Source organism: Oratosquilla oratoria, chromosome 16 (genome assembly GCF_046742065.1).
Source record: "Oratosquilla oratoria isolate Oo_2021 chromosome 16, ASM4674206v1, whole genome shotgun sequence".
NCBI lineage: Eukaryota > Metazoa > Arthropoda > Malacostraca > Stomatopoda > Squillidae > Oratosquilla > Oratosquilla oratoria.
This window is the reverse complement of record NC_134792.1, coordinates 15662650-15679649: the sequence shown is the minus strand read 5'-3', so window position 1 is coordinate 15679649 and position 17000 is coordinate 15662650.

The window sequence follows — 17000 nt, the reverse complement described above, 5'->3', positions numbered from 1 at the left end:
GAACCTGATAATCACAACACAGATGCAGCTGAGTTGAAATCAAGATTGTAAGGTACTACCGGTACCCAGAACTCCAACCACAATTAGAAAACTTTTTTTTTCTGGAGTACAAGATGCATCTTAGGCATTGGGGAATGGATGCAAAGAGATTATATGAGGGGGTGATTATGTAGACAGTACTGTATGGGGGCAGACATGGAATTGAAGAGTGGCAGAAAGTCAAAGTTTGAATGTGTTTGAGATGAAATGTTTGATGAATATGGTAAGGGCTACAAGACTGGATAGAGTAAGAAATGAGGAAGTGAGGAGGTTAGTGGGGGTGGAAAAGGATATGACAGGGCTGATGAAAGAGTATTGGAATGTTTGATACATAGAAAGAATGAGTGAAGAAAGATTAGTAAGAGAGGTTGAAAGGCAGAGGTGGGTGGAGTAAACTTGAGAAAAAGGTTGCTGCAATTTGTTCCAGTATGTCTGATATTTTTATATTCCTTAATTTCCACCATTACTATTCCCCTTGGCATTTGCATTTTTACCACTGTCTTTATTAAAATTACAAGCCACTATTAGTTGATTATGTATTGATGTATTCATACATATGTACAACAAATTCTCATGTTCTTGTTATTCTTAGGTTTTGCAATAATTTGGCATCCTTCTGGCTACCAGGTTGGTTGGTATTTGCCACTTTTATGCATCACATCTTAAAGAACATCAATTAATTGTTCAATCTGTTGCCCCTGGTCTCTCTTGCTGAAGAATCTCCAGACAGCAACACAATATTTCTTCTCTGACTTATGGTCTCGCTTGAAGGTTATTGCTGTTTTCCTGAAGGCCGCAAGTCTTCTGCAAGAAAGAACCATATCATGAAAGGATCACTCATTAACCACATCAGTACAATGACACCTACATAGACATCATGAGGTGCGAGTGGGTACATGAGTTACCACTGGATTATGTGAACTGGTTTGACCATGTTTTCTGTGTTTATCATTACTCAGAGTAAAAGAGAATGTGTAGTACAACAGTGACTTTATATTTTATAATGCGAGTAGTGTGATGAATCGTACAAATGGCAGCTGCTGCTGCACATGAGAATTTGACTCATACCAAAGTGGTTAAGGAGGACAGTAATTTTAACCTCAGATCAATTTAGCAAGGATTTACTGAGTAAATAGAAACTTGATTTAACAGAATTATTGAGCCTAGGCCCATTCTATGAAATAAAATTTTCTGGTAAATTTTGGTAAATTGAATGTCTTATTATACAGCTCCTGATATAGCTCACTATAACAGACTTTCCCATAAAATGTGTTCCATTCTGCCAGCTAAGGTAATAAAAGGGAACAGACAGGCATCCTATTCTCAAGACCCTGCAATGGATGGATTTGTTTATTTGAAAGACATCACTATAATGAATGATTTATTTCATAATTACAATAATGAGGTGAATAAAAATTTTGTTCAAATATTAGCATGATGGGATTGGAAATTGGGTGAAATCAAGAAGCTTGGATCACAGAGTGGATACAAAGGACAGTAACCAAACTGGTCCCCAGCCTGGCAGATAAACCATACAAGGAAAGACTAAAAGCTTTTCTGGACCTGCAAAAAGCATTCGATAAGGTACCTCATAGGAAATTAATAAGATAGAATCAAAGGGTGGCATCAGAGGAAAATTATTGGAATGGATGAAAGACTTCCTGATTGGGAGGAAAATGAGAGTTGTAATTAGAGAAAAATTCTCCAACTGGGAAGAAGTAAAAAGCGGTGTCCTGCAAGGATCGGTACTGGCCCCGATCATGTTTGCCATATACATTAATGACATGAATGAAGGCGTGGAGTGCTATATGAATTTTTTTTTGCAAATGATGCAAAATTACTTAAGGTAAAAACGGAAGAGGACTGCAACTCATTGCAACAAGATCTAGACATGATATGGAATTGGACTCAAAAGTGGGAAGTGAAATTTAATATAAAGAAATGCAGTATAATGGAATTTGGAAAGAGTAAAAACAGAATATCAAAAGATTACAGAATTGGAGAAGAAAAAATAAAAAAAGCAAACTCTGAAAAAGATCTTGGAGTGATGATTGGAAAGGACATGAAACCTGATAAGCATATAAATAAAATAGTCGGAGAAACCTACAATTTATTGAGGTCAATCAAAGTGGCATTTACTTGTATGGATGAAGAAATGATCAAGAAAATACTAACTACACTAATAAGACCAAAACTTGAGTACGCAGCATCACTTTGGACACCCAGTACCAAAAAGAATATTAAGAAACTAGAAAGGTTACAAAGAGCGACAACCAAACTAGCACCGACTCTCGCCGAACTAACATGTGAGCAAAGACTCCAAACTGAACCTACCAACTCTGGAACAAAGAAGAGAAAGAGGAGATTTGCTGACTATCTACAGAATAATGAAAGGAATGGAAGTTTTAGACAGGAACGACCTGTTAGTGTGGGACAACGGTAAAATGAGAGGACACGGGAAAAAAATGAAAAAAGTTAGTTATAGAAAAAACTTGAAAAGGAACAGTTTCCCACACAGAGCGATTAATACATGGAACAAATTAGACAACAAAACAGTATGTGCAAACACAATACAGTCGTACCTCGGTACTCGACCATAATCCGTTCTGAGGTGGTGGTCGAGCACCGATTTGTTCGAACACCGAAACCAATTTTCCCCTTATCACTGTCTTTCTTTGGACCCATTATTAAGGGCTAGAGCAACACGAAAAAGTTTAAATCTGGGAAGAAATACTCGAACAAACTGCGTACGTCTTACTCCGCTGGCGGTCTGAGTCGAACTGACGCTTACCCGCTGTTCGAGCTAGTCGAGTACCGAAAATCTGTTCGAGGTCCAATGCATTTTCTACTCGAATTTTTTGGTCGAGCACCGATTTGGTCGAGTATAGAGGCAGTCGAGTACCGAGGTACGACTGTACAAGATTTTAAGATAAAACTTGATGCGGAGAGATACAAAGACGGGTCACCACGAGCATAGCTCCCCTCCCGTATATTACAACTAGGTAAATACAGCTAGGTAAATACACTTCTGAGCTTCCAAGCTGTCAACACTTCTCAACTAGAGCTCTGAAGGCTGCCGAATAAGACAAAAATTCCCAACATTGCAAGGAAAACAAAGAGCCTGGTTTGTATTGAATGGGGGGAGGAGCACTTGTGGTTACCCAAAATGATTTCTCTGCAGTGTTAAATTGATCTAATGAGAGAAAATGCAAGAAAATAAAAACTATGGTTTTGAGCCAAATGTTGAATCAAACACACAGGCTTCTGGAGGCACTATGTCGAAATTAAATGTAAACAGAGGCCTAGAGACACCAAGGATGTTTCAACTATATAACGAAGACACTTTTTCTGGTTTTGGTAAGAGGTGAAGCTAAGGAAAAATATGCAAAGAGAGCAGAGACCAAAAGCAAGGAGTTCAATTGGAGGGTCATAGTCATGAGGCTGAGAAAATAGTACATCAAGGTAAGCAAAACAAAAGAAACAGAAAACAGGATGGAGAATGAAAAAAGTGGCCTATACTAACATAGATTAATCTCAGGATTGAATGAATGAAATGATTACCTGTCAGATGAAAAACCAGACATAATGGAAATTGTGGAGATTAAGGGGTCCACTACCATCTAATAGTGTTGGATATGGGTTATACAATTATTGGATTAAAAACAGAAACGAGAAACAGAGTGGAGGAATTATGTGAATTATGTGAAGAAAAATGTGACAGAGGGTAAAAACAGTGTGGAAAAGATCATGATAAAAGTTGAAGATAGCAACATGAAAAGTAGAAAGTTTATGGTGATTTATGTGCCCCAAAAAACAGGCTCTTGGAAAGAGGGTGAGCATTCAAAAATGTTAGATGATACAAGGGATTCATTAAAAGAAGGATGGAGGAAACCTGGTACTTATAGAAGATTTTAACTGCAAAGAAATCTGTTGGGAAGAGATGACAGTGAAAGACAGAGAGGATCTATGGGGAAATGTATTACTTGACATGACCATAGAACACACAGTGACACAATTGGTAAATGAAACTACCAGATACAGAAGTAATGAAGAACCATCGAGACTAGATTTAATATTTACAACAGAACCTGAAATTGTGGATAAAATTGAATACAAGACACCATTTGGAAAGAGTAATCACATACTAATAGAGGCTGAACTAAAGGAAGAAATATATATGGAGAGAAATGAGAAATACAGAACAAGAAGATTGATGTACAACAAAATGGACTTTGGGAAACTTAAGAAATTCTTTCAAAAAGCAAATTTGAAAAAAATCTACATTGAAGAGACAAAAGTGGAAGAGAAATGGATGATCTTGATGGAAATCTATAATGAAGGAGTGAATAAATATGTGCCAAGACAGAAAAAAGAGGTGTACATTAAATGCTGGTTCAACAGAAGATGCATTGAGGCAAAAGATAAAAGAGATAAAGATGGAGAAAAGATAAAAAACCTGGAAAATGGCAGATATATATCGACCATAGAAATGAATATGTAAAAGTGCACAGAGGGAAAAAAAAACTATGAAAAAGACGTAATAGAAAAATGTAAAGATCAACCCAAACTATTCTATAGATATTGAATGGTAAACTTAAAAATAAACAGGAAATGGTGAAACTACACCATGGAAATACAGAATACACAGAAGATCTAGAAATGGGCAAAGTCATGAACAATCACTTCAAGTTTGTTTTCACTAGAGAAAAAGTACAGCATTGAGACGAAAGAAGTGAAGTGCGATCTCCCTCCTTGAGGGAAATAACAACAGCACAAAAAGAAATAATGGATCAATTAACAAACCTTGACATTAGGAAATCACATGGCCCAGATGGAATTGGAAATTAGATACTAAAAGAATGCAAAGAAGAACTAATGGACAAAATATACAACATAATAAGTTGCACTCTTAAAGAAGGAAAAATACCAAAACACTGGAAAAATGTCAATATTGTACCAATATATACCAGTCTCCTTACAAGCACTGTAGTCAAAATTTGTGAAAAAATGATTAAGAATAGATGGGTAAGAATAGATGGGTAAAACACCTGGAAGAAAACATAATAAACTCAAGACAATGTGGATTCAGACAGGAAAGATCATGTGCTACAGATTTGATCTGTTTCTACTCAAGACCAATAGATTTGATACAAGAAAAGGATGGATGGGCTGATTGTGCTTTCCTAGACTTACAAAAAGCCTTCAACAAAGTACCACACAAAAAATTATTTAAAAAATTAGAAAACATAGGAAGGATACAAGGTAACCTACTAAACTGGATGGAGGATTTCTTGCATGGTAGAAAAATGAGTAGTGCTCAGAGAAAAGTGTTCAGGTTGGGAGGTAATTAGTGGAGATCCACAGGGATCGGTATTGGCTCCAATAATGTTCACTGTTTATGTGAATAACATGGATAGATGTGGAATGTTACATGAGGTTCTTTGCAGACGATGCTAAATTGTTTAGGAAAGTGAAAAACGAAACAGATTGTGAATCACTACAAAGAGACCTAAACAAGGTTTGGAAATGGAGTCAGAAGTGGGAAGTAGACTTAAGAAATGTAGCATAATGGAATTTGGAAAAAGTAAAAAAAAGAATATCAGGACAATATACAATTGGAACAAAGGAAGTAAAGAAAGTGGGATGTGAAAAAGACATAGGAGTACACTTAACCCTCGATTTAGTGGACCTCGAATTTACGGACTTTTTATTTAGCGGGCAAAAAAAAAAGTGTGTCCAATAGTAACAGTGAAATTCCAGCCAAAGTCCGTAAAATGATAATTTGTCTGATAGGTGTCTGGTAGTAACTGTTAAATACCGGACAAAGTCCGTTTAATGAAAATTTGTCCGATAGGTGTCCGGGTGTAACGGTCAAATAGTACCGGACAAAGTCCGTAAGATGAAAATTTGTCCTATATGTATCCGGTAGTAACGGTCAAGTATTACTGGACAAAATCCGTAAAATTAAAATTTGTCCGGTAGAGTTGCTTTGAATGTGGTGCCGCAGTGCAACTGTTGACCAGTAGGTGGCGGAGCGAGTAGGAACAGCTGCCGCTGCTGCCATTGTTGTGGTTTGTGCAGTCCACTTGAAATTCATATAGCATACCTTGTCCATTGTCTACAAATTTTTAGGTCGCTGTGTGTACGTCTGTACCAATATGCCTCCCAAGGCCACGTGCAAGCATTTGTCAGTGCAAATGAAGCTAGAGCTGCTGAAGAAGCTAAAACAAGGTGTGAGTGTGAAAAATGTTTGTAAGTTTGTAATGAGTATGGTGTAAAAAAACAAACTGTGTCAGATATCAAGAGAGCTAAGGCTAAGCTCATGGAATATGCTTCTATGTATTGTGTTGATGTTACTCCTAGTGTGCGTGATAGTGCCAGCCATCCGTGTAAGCATATGAAAACAGGCAAAGAATGTGAGTTAGATGCAGCAGTAATGAAGTGGTATGTGCAGCAGCGAGCATGTGGTGTTAACATCCATGGCCTGGAGATTTTAAGTGCCGCTAAGCAACTGGCCACGAAATTAGAAATTGCTGATTTCAGGGCAAGTAATGGTTGGCTGTGGTGCTTTTGTAATTGCCATGGGATATTCAATAATGTTGTCGGGGGAGGCTGGCAGTGCTGACATGGAGGAGGTGGAACCAGTCAGCACTGCCGGCCCCCAGCCTGGCACCATGGACACAGCTGGTGAACCAGCCAGCCCAGTGTGCCCTGTCAGCCCCCACCTTGGCACCATGGGTACAGCTGATGCACCAGCCAGCCCAGTCAGCCCTGCCAGCCCCCAGGCTGGCACCACTAATCCAATGGAGATCCTGTACTGTACATATGTAAATAGCAGCAACTAGATTTAAGGTAAGAAATGGTTCAATTTCTTCTTTATATGTAATGTACATCATTATACATATGTACTGTAGCTTTTTATTACATATCTAATACGTATGTGCACGCCGAAACCTAATGGACAATTTTCTATGTAATGGACTTATGTCCGGTATCCAGTATTGGTAATGGACAGACATGATTTTCAAATAATGGACTTTTGCAAATAACGGACAAGGGTCTGCACACATTTATCCATTAAATCGAGGGTTAAGTGTAATTATCTCAAATGATTAGTCACCTGATAAACAAATAAACAAAATTGTTGGAGAATCCTACAACTTGCTAAGATCAATAAAGGTGACTTTTACCTACAGGTATTTAGACAAAGAAATAGTTAAAGAATATTAGTCACATTAATAAGGCCTAGACTAGGGTATGCTGAAATACTATGGTCACCTAGTACCAAAAAGAATATAAAGAAAATTGAAAGAATGCAGAGAGCAACCACGAAAATGAGCCCAGCACTTTCGAACCTGTTGTATGAGGAGAGACTGGCTAAATTGAAATTACTGACTTTGGAACAAAGAAGAGAAAGATGTAACCTACTGACCATCTATAGAATCTTGAAAGGCACAGAAGTCCTTGATAGAATTTACTAAATTGGGACAAGAGAAACACAAGAGGACATGAAAAAACTCAAGAAGGGTAGTTATTGAAGACCTAAAAAAAATCCACACAGAGTAGTAGACATCTGGAACAAACTGGACAAAACAATAGTTTGTGCAGAAACCACACATGAATTTAAGAGCAAACTAGACACTGCAATATGTAAAGACGGGACACCACAAGCATAGCTCCCCTTCCCGTAAGATACAACTAGGTAAATATACCCCAAATTTAACTTACCTTTTCCTTTCAAATTAGTTTCACTCAGTGCTAATAGATCCATCTTTATACTCACAAACTTAATACCAATTGATACCTTATTTCTGCTTGTTCCATATTCACAAACCTCCAAAGACCTAACTACAAGAGTTCTGGTTGGAATCTTCCTCCAAGATCCTCTTTTTCACAGGAGAACCAGATAGTGGAATTCCTAGTCCCTTCTCTCCATCCCATTTAGTTGCTTTCCATAGGAACTTGAAAATAGTCTTATTTCCTCATCACATGAGCATAGGAAAATGAAGACTTAGGAATAGTAAAGAATAGATTGAAGGGAGGAAGCAGAAAAGAGGGACAACAGAAGTGAAAAAGTGGCTTAGCATTTCCCACTGTGCAGATATTTGTCTCTTAAATAGATTGATTTTATATGACTCTCACCCACAGGAGTGCTTCTAAAGTATTTCAAAGTATTGGTTTTATATAACCATGTAATTGATTCATACAGTATATTAATTCACAGAGGAAAAATAGGGTTGATTTTCTTGGTGTTGTTTAATTGAGTCACAGTTATGAATTCAATTTACAGATGCTGTTGAGAATATATCTCATTTGTAACTCAGGGACTAATATATTTTTTCACCACTGTCATGATTCATGTGATGATAATTATACTTTTTCATGCAATAATTATATCTTCACAGACATATTGTTTGCTGGTGTACTGGTTAGCATTTTGACCTCACATGTGGGAGGTCCAAAATCGAATCACACTCAGGGATTGAAAGTTGTACTATTTTGGAAAGAAGTTAAGAGAGGAAGAGAAGATGAATCAAATAGAGAAGAAAAGGTAAAATGTGCAGATGGAAAGATGATAATTGAAGAGAAGGCAGTAAGAGGAAGATGGGCAGATTATTTTAGGGAGTTGCTAAATGTGAAGGAGGACAGGGAGGGAAAGGTAGTTGCAGTGGGAAGCACTAAATAAATGACAGTGATGAATGAGGAAAATGGAGGAGAAATAAGGAAAGATGAGGTGAAGCAAGTTGTTAAGATGATTAGAGCAGGTAAGGCACCTGGGTTGGATGGATGTCGTGCAGAATGTCTAAAAAAGGGAGGTACAGTGATGGTGGACTGGCTGGTGTACTTGTTTAATGTTTGTTAAAAAAAGAGGGTACAGTGCCAGATGACTGGAAGAATGCCTGTATAATTCCACTTTATAAGGGAAAGGGGGACAAGTGTGAGTGTATTAGTTTCAGAGGGATCAGTCTTTTAAGTGTTGGGAAGGCTTATGGGTGGGTTTTGATTGAGAGGATTAGGAGAGGAAAAGAGAGTTATTGGTGAGGAACTGTGGGTTTAGGACAAGTAGGGGTTGCATGGATCAGATTTTTATGGTAAGACAGATATGTGAGAAAGCTTTAGGAAAAGGTAAGGATATTTTTTGGGCCTTTATGGATTTGGAAAAGGCTTATGACAGTGTAGACAGGAAGGCACTGTGGGAGGTATTACAGATATACAGGATAGGAGGAATGCTGTTAAAAGCAGTCGAGTTTTTATGGAAGTAGTAGAGTTTGTGTTAGAATCAGAAATGGAGAGAGTGAGTGGTTTGAGGTAAAGGTGAGACTTCCTCAGGGATGTGTTATGTCACCATGGCTGTTCAATTCATACATGGATGGGGTGGTGCAAGAGGTAAATGCAAGGGTAATGGGTTGGAGATTGGAGATGGTTAAAGAAAATGGAGAAAAGTGGGAGATAAGCTAGTTGTTGTTTGTTGACGACACTGTGCTTGTAGCAGGATCAGAGGAGGGGTTGAGGAAGTTAGTGACAGAGTGTGGGAAGGTGTGTGAAAGAAGGAAATTGAAGATGAATATGGGTAAAAGTAAGGCAAAGAGATGTACAAGGGGAGAAAGTGGCAACAGACTGGAAGTGAGTATTAAGGGAGAGACTGGAGGAAGTGGGTAGTTTTTCATACTTAGGTACGAATGTGGCAGGAAAGGGAGGAGTGGAGATGGAGGTAGTATGTAGATTGAGAAAAACAAGTAAATGGCTTGGGGGGTATAAAAAGTGTAATGAGAAATAGACATTTGGGAATGGATGGTAAAAGGAGATTGTATGAAGGAGTGATTGTGTTGACAGCACTATATTGGGCTAAAACATGGAACATAAGAAAGGGGAGCTATGCTTGTGGTGTCCCACCTTCATATCTTGTTTTATCTAGACTGTTTTTAAATTCATGTATAATTTTTGCACACACCACATTTTCATCTAACTTGTTCCAAATGTCTATTATCCTGTGGGGAAAGCTGTTCTTTTTCAGGTCTCTTCTATAATTGTCTTTTTTTATTTTCTTTCCATGTCCTCTTGTATCTCTACTATCCTATTTTATTAGATCCTCCCTATCAATAGTTTCTATGCCTTTCATGATTCTATAAATAGTTATCAAGTCTCCTCTCTCTCTTCTTTGCTCTAATGTCTGTAGCTCAAGTTTTGCTAGTCTCTCCTCATAGTTCTGAGAGTGTTGGTGCCTATTTCGTAATTGCTCTTTGTATTCTTTCAAGTTTTGTTATACATTTTTTTGTATTTGGTGACCATGTCATCGCTGCATACTCCAATCTTGGTCTTATCAAAGTGACTACCATTTTCTTCACCATTTCTTCGTCCAGGTATGTAAATGCCATTTTGATTGATCTTATTACCGTATTTTCCGGATGATAGTGCGCAACTTTTTTCCGTTGGAAGGGCCTAAAAATGGGGGGTGCACATTATCCGGTGGTGCGCATTATCTACGGCCTATGATAAAAAGTCTTCGGCTGTGTGTGTAATTTTTTTCACAACGTGACGATGTTGGCCGTCACAAAGTCAGGACGGCACACTTCTCCGTGACGTTCCGTGAGAACAAGAAGAACAGCCATGGTGACATGAAAGAATACGCCAGCATGGGCTACCGTATATAAATATTTGGTATAGGTAGGTATCTCCTTGAAAGTGGCAGTTGCCGACACGATTGACGAGTTAAACACCATATGGTACTTGAAAAAGCTGTAATAAGCGAAATGTCGTACAAATAAAGGCTCCGTCCTCATATGGTGTTTAACTTGTCAATCAGGTAGGTATCTATCGAATCTTATTTTTCATGTTTAAATAGGCCTAAACACCATGAAACATGATCAATATTCATGATATTTGCCCATTTTCACAGCATCCTAGTTTGAATTTTTATGTTGGCTTTGTTGCTTCACTTTAGGTATGGTACAAATTCAGTTGTGGCCGTTGATAAACTCGTGTCAAACACCTGACTACAACACCCTCTTTCGGGAGTTATATTAACTAAATATCACCTCGATGAGAGACTGTCCTATTTCACCACTGTCATTGCAGGTTCAAAGCTAAAACGAAACAGTCTGTAGTTTGTTTCAGTATTAAATAAAAAATGGTAAAGACGAATTACTGTATTTCCTCAAGATATAAAATGAACATTTTCTGTAAAAATCCCGAAATTTTTCTGTATATTTTACTTTCAATAAACTTTTTTTAGATCATATTTCCTACAAACTAAGCTACAAAGTAATAAGGGACCAACGCACAACAAGCGTTGAGATGTGGAACTAAGATTGGTTCTCGATTCTCTCGCTAGATGGAGATCGGGCATGTGCGTTATTTGTGTGCGCGCTATCTGTGTACTGAGATAACGAAGTGCATGGGTGCGCATTATAACCTGATGCGTATTTTAAGCCAGAAAATACGGTAAATTATAAATTTCTCCAAACATTTTGTTTATATATTTCTCAGGGGACATATTATTCATAATAATGACTCCCAGGTCGTTCTCATTTTCCACTTTTTTAATTTTGTCCTCTCCCAATGTATATGATTCCGCTATTCTTTTTTTTTTGCTTCTTCCAAATTCCATTATGCTACACTTCTTAATATTGAATTCCATCTCCCACTTCCTACTCCACTCCCATACTTTATTGAGATCACTCTGCAGTGACTCACAATCTTCTACAGTGTTCACTTTTTTCAATAGTTTTGCATTGTCCGCAAAGCTCATATAACTTTAAATTCCTTTATCCATATCATTGATATATATAGCAAACATTATTGGGTCCAAAACTATTCCTTGTGGAATTCCATTAATCACTTCATTCAAATTAGAATGTTTGTCTCTTATCACCACTCTCATTTTTCTTTCATGCAAGAAGTCTTCCATCCACTCCAGTAGTTTGCCCTGTATTCCTCCTGCAGTTTCTAATTTCTTTAGCAATTTCTTTTGTGGCACCTTATCAAAAGCTTTTTTGAGGTTTAGAAGTGCACAATCAGCCCATCCATCTCTTTCTTGTATTATATCTATTAGCCTTGACTAGATACATATCAAGTTTGTGACACATGAGAACCCATGTCTAAATCCAAGTTGTCTTGGATTTAGTACATTGTTTTTTTCCAAATGCCTTACCCATCTAATTTTGATCATTCACAAATTTTAGCTACCATACTTGTAAGAAAGTCTGGTCTATAGTTAGTAGGGTCTTCCTTGTTTCCCCCTTTATATATTGGTACTATATTTGCTCTTTTCCAATCTTCTGGTACTTTTCCTTTTTTCAATGAACTGCTTATTAAACTATGTATTTTGTCTGTTGGTTCGTTCCTGCATTCTCTCAAAATCCAGTTTGCCATTTCATATGGTCCATGTGATTTTCTAACATCGAGATTACTCAAGTGATTCATTATTTCTTTCCTTGTGACTTCTCTCTCTTTCATAGGGGGGACTTTCTCCTCCCACTCGACATCTCTAGGTTGTATGTTCTCCCTCGTAAACACTGTTTTAAAATGCTTATTCATAATTTCTGCCATTTCTATTTTCTCTGTGTATTCAACTCCTTGTCATAGTTTCACTAATTCTTGTTTATTTTTCAGTTTGTTTACAAATCTATAAAATAGTTTTGGTTGGTCTTTACATTTTCCTATGACACCCTTTTCGTATTTTCTCTTTTCTTCCCTGCGCACTTGTACATACTGATTTCTATAACTAGTATATATTTTCCATTTTCAGGTCTTTTGTATTTCTTCCATTTTATCCAAGCTTTATCCCTTTTGTCTTTGAACTCCCTACATCTTTTGTTGTACCAACACTTTACATATCCATTTTTTTTTTTTTTTTTTTTTTTTTTTTTTTGTCTTGGAACATGCTTTTCCACTCCTTTATGAATTTTTGTCAAAATATTCCATTTCTCTTCTACGGTTGTTTCCTCCTTGTGTATCCTTTCCCAGTCTGCTTTTTGAAAGAATTCTCTTATTTATCTTATTTATCTTAAGAATTTGTTTTTCCATACATCATTCTTCCTTTTCTATATTGTTGTTTTTTTCCATGTATTTTTCCTCATTTAGTTCCAGTTCAACCAATATGTGGTAAATAGGCCCGTACCAAGACAGAAGCGAGAGTGTACATTAAATGCTGGTTCTTTCAAGGAATTATTTATTATGCTATGTATTTTGTCTGCCAGTTCATTCCTGCATTCTTTCAAAATCCAGTTTGCTATTTCATCTGGTCCATGCGATTTTCTGACATCAAAATTAGTCAAGTGGTTCAATATTTCATTGTTACTTCTATTTCTTTCATGGGGGGGGACTTTCTCTTTCCATTCGATCTCTTCAGGTTGTATGTTCTCTCTTGTAAACACTGATTTAAAATGCTTGTTCATATTCAACTCCTTGTCTTAATTTCTCCAAATCTTGTTTGTTTTTCAGTTTGCTGTTTACAAATCTGTAGAATAGTTTTGGTTGATCTTTACATTTTTCTATGACATCTTTTTCATATTTTCTCTTTTCCTCTCTGCATGATTGTACATATTCATTTCTATAACAAGTATATATTTTCCATTTTTCAGGTCTTTGTGTTTTTTCCATTTGGTCCAAGCTTTGTCTCTTTTGTCTTTTAACTCCTTGTGTATTTACCTAGTTGTATTTACCTAGTTGTATTTTACGGGAAGGGGAGCTATGCTCGTGGGGTCCCGTCTTCATATCTCATTTTATCTAAACTATTTTTAAATTCATGTATTGTTTTTGCACACACCACTTTCTCATCTAATTTGTTCCAACTGTTTATTACTCTGTGAGGAAAGCTGTTCTTTTTCAAATCTCTTCTATAGCTATCTTTTTTTATTTTCTTTCCATGTCCTCTTGTATTTCTGTTATCCCATTTTATCAGATTCTCTCTATCAGTAATTTCTATGCCTTTCATGATTCTGTAAATAGCTATCAAATCTCCTCTCTCTCTTCTTTGCTCTAGTGTCTGTAGTTCAAGTTTTTGTAGTCTCTCTTCATATGATAGTTTTGAGAGTGTTGGTGCCAGTTTTGTAATTGCTCTTTGTATTCTTTTAAGTTTTTTTATACATTTTTTTGTACTTGGTGACCATATCGTTGCTGCATATTCCAATCTTGGTCTTATCAGGGTGATTAGGATTTTCCTCACCATTTCTTCATCCAGGTATGTAAATGCCACTTTGATTGTTCTTATTAAATTATAAGTTTCTCCAAAAATCTTATTTATATGTTTCTCAGGTGACATATTATTCATAACAATGACTCCCAGGTCCTTCTCATTTTCTACTTTTTTTATTCCCTCTTCTCCCAAATTATATGATCCTGTTATTCTGTTTTTGCTTTTTCCAAATTCCATTATACTACACTTCTTTGTATTGAACTCCATCTCCCACTTCCTACTCCATTCCCATACTTTATTTAGATCTCTCTGTAGTGATTCACAATCTTCTTCAGTTTTCACTCTTTTCAGTAGTTTTGCATCATCTGCAAAGAAGCTCATATAGCTTTCAATTCCTTCATCCATATCATTAATATATATAGCAAACATTATTGGGGCCAGAACTGTTCCCTGCGGGACACCGCTTATTACTTCATTCCATTTTGAGTGCTGGTTTCTTATCACTACTCTCATTTTTCTTTCTTGCAAAAAGTCTTCCATCCAATTTAGTAATTTACCTTGTATTCCTCCTTCAGATTCTAGTTTCTTAAGCAACTTCTTATGTGGTACTTTGTCAAAAGCTTTTTTTAGGTCTAGAAATGCACAATCAGCCCATCCATCTCTTTCTTGTATTATATCTATTAGCCTTGAATAGAAACATATTAAATTGGTGACGCATGATCGTCCTTGTCTGAATCCAAATTGCCTTGGATTTAGTACGTTGTTTTTTTCCAAGTATTTTACCCATCTACTTTTGATAATTCTTTCACAAAATTTTGCTATTGTACTTGTTAGAGAGACTGGTCTATAGTTGGTAGGTTCTTCTTTATTTCCTCCTTTATATATAGGTACTATATTTGCTTTTTTCCAATCTTCTGGAACTTTTCCTTCTTTCAAGGAACTGCTTATTATGCTATGTATTATGTCTGCCAGTTCATTCCTGCATTCTTTCAGAATCCAGTTTGCTATTTCATCTGGTCCATGTGATTTTCTGACATCAAGATTACTCAAGTGTATAAATATTTCATTCTTTGATACTTCTATTTCTTCTATAGGGGGGGACTTTCTCTTTCCATTCAATCTCTTCAGGTTGTATGTTCTCCCTTGTAAACACTGATTTAAAATGTTTGTTCATAATTTCCGCCATTTCCATTTCCTCAGTGTATTCAACTCCCCCTTGTCTTAATTTCTCCAAGTCCTGTTTGTTTTTCAGTTTATTGTTTACAAATCTGTAGAATAGTTTTGGTTGATCTTTACATTTTTCTATGACGTCTTTTTCATATTTTCTCTTTTCCTCTCTGCACGTTTGTACATATTCATTTCTATAACCGGTATATATTTTCCATTTTTCAGGTCTTCTGTCTTTTTTCCATCTGGTCCAGGCTTTGTCTCTTTTGTCTTTTAACTCCCTACAACTTTTGTTGTACCAGCATTTTACATATTCTTTTTCTTGTTTTTGTCCTTTTTTGTAAATTTTTGTCAAAATATTCCATTTCTCTTCCACTGATGTTTCTTCTTTGTATATTTCTTCCCAGTTTTCTTGTTGAAAGAATTCTCTTATTTTATTAAAGTTTGTTTTTTCATACATCATTCTTCCTTTTCTATATTGTTCATTTCTTTTGATATATTTTTCTTCATTAAGTTCCAGTTCAATCAATATGTGGTCACTTTTACCTATTGGTGTTTTATATTCAATCTTGTCCACTATTCTAGGTTCAGATGTAATTAATAAGTCTAGTCTCGATGGTTCTTCTTCATTTCTATACCTAGTGTTCTCCTGTATCCATTGTGTCATTGTGTGGTCAATAATCATCTCAAGTAGAGCGTTTCCCCATGAGTCGTCTCCACCCTTTACTGTCATTTCTTCCCAGCAGATTTCTTTGCAATTAAAGTCGCCCATCATAACTATTCTTCCTCCATCTTCCATTATTTTATTTAATGTTATCTTTGTGTCCTCTAACATACTTTTATGTTCACTCTCCTCCCATGAGGCTGTTTTTGGAGGCACATAATTTATCACAAATTTTCTGCTCTTCTTATCCCTGTCTTCCACTTCTGTCATAATCATCTCTACTGTATTCTTTCCATATATGACACCTTTCACGTTTATATCCTTCTTAGTCAGGAACATAACTCCACCCCCTTGCTTTTTCTCTCTGTTTCTAATCCAATAATTGTATGCATCATGTCCTACACTGTTGGGTGGTAGTGGGCCTTTTAATTTTGTTTCTACAATTCCCATTATGTCCGGTTCTTTTTCCTTCAAATAATCATTCAGCTCATTCAATCCTGTTATTAATCCATCTATATTTGTGTAAGACACTCTTAGTTTTCTGCCACTTCCATTGTGTTCTCTGTTTCCCTTATGTTTTTCTTTTGTATGTCGAACTTCCTTAGTTTCATGTTCACTACTCTCCAATAGAATCTCTCTTTCTCTGACTCCGTTCTGTTCTCGTTTTTTGCCTTAGCTTCCAGTCTTTTCTGCTTTTCTTCCTCTCTTTCCTCTTTTTCCTCTTTATTCATTTCCTTTTTTATCCATATCTTTTTATATTGTTCACTTGTTGCTAGTTTCCCTGTTTTGGATAAGATATTCTCTGCCGTTGTTTGTGACTTGAATTTAATCTTAATTGGTCTGGTCTTGTCTGTGCTATACTTTCCGAGTCTAAATTTCTCTTCAATTTGTTTCATAATTTCTGGTTCATCTTCCTGAACTGATTCTAGTAATTGGCTTACTTTTTCATTTTCCTCTTTGATTCTTGTGGTTCTATCTGGGTTGTGTTTCTCT